Source organism: Uranotaenia lowii, chromosome 2 (assembly GCF_029784155.1).
Source record: "Uranotaenia lowii strain MFRU-FL chromosome 2, ASM2978415v1, whole genome shotgun sequence".
Classification (NCBI taxonomy): domain Eukaryota; kingdom Metazoa; phylum Arthropoda; class Insecta; order Diptera; family Culicidae; genus Uranotaenia; species Uranotaenia lowii.
This window is the reverse complement of record NC_073692.1, coordinates 313,054,384-313,060,383: the sequence shown is the minus strand read 5'-3', so window position 1 is coordinate 313,060,383 and position 6,000 is coordinate 313,054,384.

The window sequence follows — 6,000 nt, the reverse complement described above, 5'->3', positions numbered from 1 at the left end:
AAAGTTTAATATAATCTGTTATCCCAAGGCCCTTCAATTTCCCCAAAATTAAAAACCATTGCAATGGTATGAAATAACCAAAAACAATCGGAAAAATGGCCGATTATGTTATGGAAAGTAACACAAAGCAACAATATTTACTTTTTTTCGAGTTGCAATGAATTTAAGAGCTTATTTTCACAAATAAATATGATTTTAATGCAATCTGTTTTTTTGTTCTATTAGCTTTCATTTTCTAGATAACTCTTGAAAATAGGTAAAAATTCATTTGATAAATTTGTGCACTTTTTTGGCAAACTATAGAACATTTAAAAGATTTTGAAAGCAATTTTTTAATTCAATCAACAACTTTTTAAAAGACCTCGTATTATTTTGTCATTTGAGAAAAAAGATACACTAGTTTTGTTTTAGTCAATTTTTCCCAATCCTGCAAAACTACAGAATTTTAAAAATGATTTAAGCCAATTTGGATCTTTGATAGTTTTTTTAAGCATAAGTCGAATCGTGTCACTGTCTGCAACAAATTTATTAAATCAGTTAAAATCTTCAATACAATATCAATGACAAACACTCAAAGACTTTTTTGAATGATGTTTGAATAGTTGTAATCTTAGGTATTTCTTGTTCTAAAAATGGTAAGCTTTAATGTTTCAAGCGTATCTCTGAAACGAATAGCTAAGCAAGATCTGAATCCGTGATTGAATAAAGGAGACGGAAAATAAAAAAGGTAAAATTTACCGAGAAGCGAGGTGATTTCGAGGTAAATTCTAGAGTTTGTTTTGATTAGGTCGTATGAACCATTATAAACAGAATGGGGTTTTAGACTGCAAACGATTGTAAACAATGTAATCTATGTTTACTAAAAACATGGATTCATTTAGTCATTAATAAATTTCAACAAAACTAATAGAACTTTAGACGTATAATGACTTTCTCACTTTTTAGTGTAATTTGGTTTTAACGACTTTTAGCGTTGCGCTGAATTGCCGTGCATGCAAAAGGACCTAAACAACAGTTCGGCTGATTGGTTGTTCGGTACTCTTGCATTTTCGAAGGAAGTGCATGAAATTTTGTGAAAAAATGCTAGTAAATGAAATGAAAACCGGTTGTGAGAGTGTGTGAGCTGGCTTAGAAGAATGGATGGCTTAAAACTTTGCTGGGTAAGTGAGATAATATCATATTATGTGTTCATTTTTACTCGCCTACTACTTCATATATATATTTTTTACTACAACAGATACTCCCTGAACAATTTGTTAGCCTTGGACATGTTTACGCTGTACTTGCTGGATCAACTGAGACACAGGTGGTAGCTGATAGAGTCCTGTCTCATAGAAACATTTCGCCGAAGGACAGTCCAGCGCAGCACCGATTCAAGGAATCATTAAGCAGGCACTTCTACAACGTATTGGTGCTTCCGATTGTTCTACACGTTACTTCAAACAACTTCAAACGGGATAGCGAAGTTTTGGGCAAATTCAATCATTTATCAAGATTGAATTCAAAAGTTAGCAAAACGACGTACGCGCCAAACCATCAATGCAAAAGGTTGTAAGTACATGTTTACTTGTAACAACAATATTAATTCCCATATCGAATACACAGGCATATTCTTTATCCATTTTACGATTGGAAACCAAGTTTTCAGACAATTCTGAACAATAGTTTTAATACTAGAATAAGAAAGGTTTTGTGAAACTTTCCTCGCGATTTCCGAATTCCGATTTCGAAACTCGTTGTGTGGCTCATACGACTTAATCAAAACAAACTCTAGAATTTCAACCTTTTTTCATTCACCTAGCAAAAAGGTAAATTTTACTTTTTTTTAATTCACCTAGCAAAAAGGTAAATTTTACCTTTTTCGCATTCACATAGCTAAATTGTAAATAATACCGTTTTCGTATTCACTGAATTAAAAGGTAAATGCTGGTTGGTTCGTTTAATAAAAATAAAACAAAAACAAAATTCATTGGAAAATTGATTGTTATTTCAGATAAATAGGGACTTTTATCTTATATTTATTGTTTGAATGTATCATCGTGTTTAAAAAAAATGTAAGCAAAAATCACTAAGTTAAATTCTTTGTTAACCATTTACTATGGAAACCTTTTAAAAGAACGAAAGTTCATTAAAGTTTTCACTTAGTTTTGTCATCCAATAAATACCTTAGTTCATTTTAAAAAAGATCCTTTTTTCGCCAGGCTCGTGGCAATTCCGTTCGCGTTCTTCCAAACCACCGAGCTGATATCATTCAGTTAAGTTAAGTAAGGAAACACTAACCATTCTGTTCCGATTTTCACATATAGTGCAAGAAGCAAAACTTGTTCCTGAAGGACAAAACAGCTCAACCTCAATAAACGGGTTCGGCAAATAGTTACTTTTTTTCGAGATGAATTGAACCATTTTATTTAGCTCAATCCAGGTAGACTTCACCTCGCTACGAGGAAGTTTTACCATTATTGAATTCACCTTTTTTCTAGGTGAATTGTACTTCAAGTAAATTCAGGTGAACTTCACCTCGCTACGAGGTTTCACCTTTTTTCTCGGTGAATTGTACCTTTTTTTCAGATCGATCCAGGTAAACTTTAGCTCACTGTGAGGTGAGTTTCACCTCGAAAAGGTAGAAGTTACGTTCACCTTGCTATCTCGGTAAATTTTACCTTTTTATTATTTTCCGTGGGTAATAAACAGATTAAAAATCTGGTTTCAGTTTTTACTTAGGTTTATTAATTAATTTATTAGTTATCAAAGATCGATTATCGTAAAATTGATAAATTTTTAAAAAAATTCACACATGATATCACTAAATTACTTTCCCTAAAGTGATCGATAAAATCTGACGCAAACAGGGCGCCACAATCTTCTAAATTCAGTTATTAACCTTCCCATGCCGTTCGCAAAATATCCGTTTCGGGGAAATTTGAGTTGTAGTTTGATTTCGTTTTCCTGGCTGTAAATGTTAACCGATTTTGATGATATTATATTCATTGTGTAGGTAATTTGTTCTTATTACTCAAAATTTTAAAATAAAGTCGATATGTATTACCAAGTTATCGGAAACTGGTTCAGAAAGTAAAAAGTCCGAAAATTCAATTTTATTTTTAAAATGCTCATAACTTTTGACAGCTTTTCTGTATTTAAGTGTTTCATTGATGTTTGAAATTGTCAAGAATCCATCTATCCGACAATGTATAGATATGTTAGGGTCCAATGAAAGTTTTGACCGCTATCTCAGATCTTCCGGTAGATAAAAATCTAACTTTAAAAAAACGATATCCAATTTTTGCTTTGCTTAGCTGTATTTCATTTCCCAATGAACCGATTTTCAAAACTCAAATTTCAATTTTTTGACGTTAATTTGATCATTATTTTCATAGAACATACTTGGTCTGTCAAAATTCCTAGTTCTTCAGTATATTGGAATGATGATAAAGAGATTCTAAATGTGCGCTTCGGGTCATATTGACCCGAACGGCATGGGAAGGTTAAAACATGGGCAGCAACATTGATGTTCCCCTGTGAATGTGTCAAATATTGTAAAATTTTAAAATTTAAATTTAAATTGGATTACAATGGATAAGAAGAAGTAATTAAATTTTAAGTAATTTTGAAATTTGAAGATGGTTTTCCCCGAAGAAGGCTATCCTGAAAAAGATTTTCTCGAAGAAGGTTTTTTACGAAGAAGATTTTTCTCCGGAGAGAGTTTAATTTTTCATTCAATCAAAAGTATTAACTGAAAGATATGGGTGTCGTGATGTGCCTTCTTTTGCTGCAACGGATTGCCTGAACTCAGTGTTTGTGTTGATCCGCTTTCCATTGCGCTCAAGTTTACCGCTCATTATTTAATTCGGAGAACTTTCTCCGGGGAAAACCTTCTTCGGGAACCTTCTTCGGGGAACCTTCTTCGGGGAAACCTTCTTCTGGGAAAACTTCCTTGGGGAAAACTTCTTAGAGAAAACCTTCTTCGGGGAACCTTCTTCGGGGAACCTTCTTCGGGGAAACCTTCTTTGGGTAACCTTCTTCTGCGAACCTTCCTTGGGGAAACCTTCTTCGAGAAAACCTTCTTTGGGGAACCTTCTTTGGGGAACCTTCTTTGGGGAACCTTCTTCGGGGAAACCTACTTCGAGAACACCTTCTTTGGGGAGCCTTGTTTGGGGAACCTTCTTTGGGGAACCTTCTTCGGTGAACCTTTTTCAGGGAAACCTTCTTTGGGGAACTTTCTTCGAGAAAACCTTCTTCGAGGAACCTTCTCCGGGGAAACCTTCTTCGGGGAATCTTCTGCGGGAAAACTTTCTTCAAAAGTATGTGATGTTCCTCATACGAGTTCCGAATTTAGAAGGTTTAAGTTTAATTAATTGTAGCCAGTCACGGTAATCGTTTTGTAAAATTAAATTTTATCTAATCAAGGCTTTTATGTCTAATGAAGTTGATAAAGATTTACCTATGTTATTTTTTTTTTTCAAATAAAAGGTATAAACCAAGAAAAATATTCGATTCTGAGAACATGGTTATTTCAAATAGAGCTTGGCGGGTCACAAAAATACTGCTTCGGGCCAAATGCGACCGATATGAGGCGGTGAAAAATAGTTTACACACAAAGCTCTCCTTACTTTTTCCGTAGATTTACCAGTACCAAACAATGTTAAAATTTTTTTTGAGCTTAACTGATTTCAAGTATGAGAAAAATAGTTTGAACCTCATTCGCCTATCTGGGCAATAGAGAATATTGTTCTACAATTAAAAAGGTCTTCATTTAGAGTAGTCAAACGATTTCTGACCTTTCTGATGCTGTCATTATTTGATATTGTCGCTTATTCGCTAACCAAAAGCTCAGAGTTAAATAAGCAAATGAGATTTTCATCTATCTACAAATGTATTTTTGATAAGATTATTTGTAGAAATTTTTCATCTAAACACCGCACTGTGAATCTGTGATGTCCCGAGTTTTGGCGTTTCTAGAATGTCTTATTAAAGTTACAATCGTTACACGGAAATTTTACGTTTTGAACATTTTTGTTCTAATAACTTAAGGGGGGAGTAGGGTCTAACGGGTTAAAAAAAAACACCATTTTCACGATTTTTTTTTTAGAGCTATTGTTCAAACAAATGTATTAAAATTTTTTGCATTATATAAAAGAATTGTTAAAAGAACATTTAGTAATTTTTTCGTAGAAAAATATTGAAAAACGAGCCGGTGACGGAGCACTTTCGAGGATGCCTTTTAGAAAACAGAATTTGCGGTGGACCTGTATCTCAGCACAGAATCATCTGAAGTCAAAAAATCAGAGCAAAATATTTTTAATAGATGTTTTTCTGGACCCCAACGATTTTATTTAACTTAAAAATTTTTTTAATGAAATTTTTGTGGCTGTTTGAAGTAAAAACTACGATTTTTCACGAAAAATCCGCCATTTTGTATCTGTAAAATCTCCCCAAAGTAAAAAAAAAAGAAAATCGTTGGGGTTTGGTATTTTATATTTAGAAAATATGTTCCAAATTTGAAAAGAATCGGTGAAGTAGTTTTCAAATGACGATGTCCACTGACTTTAAAAATGTGCTTTCGAGGAAAACGCGTTTGTAGTTTCTGCTCTAAAAATGGTGCAGTATTAGATAAGAGGAGATAAAGGCCTATAATTTCTACAGTTTTGCTTCGATTGACTTGAAAATTTGACACAACATTCTTGAAATGTTTTACAATAAGAAAATAAACAAAAAATCGATTTTTTGAAAGTGCTAGACTCTACTCCCCCCTTAAATGTCTAAAAATTAAACGAAACAGTGATTCTAGAGAAATAACGGTTTCTGTTAATTTTTTTTTCAAAAATTACATCGCCTGAATCAAAAGTAACGTGAAATATTATTATTCGACTGTGGAATGAAAAATGCGAGAACTTTAGAAGATGTTTTTATTCAATTTTTACGATAGATCTTAGAACACTCTATAGCCACTCTAGTAAATATATGGCAATGCTGATAACATTGGCCCAGATTTGCAAGCAG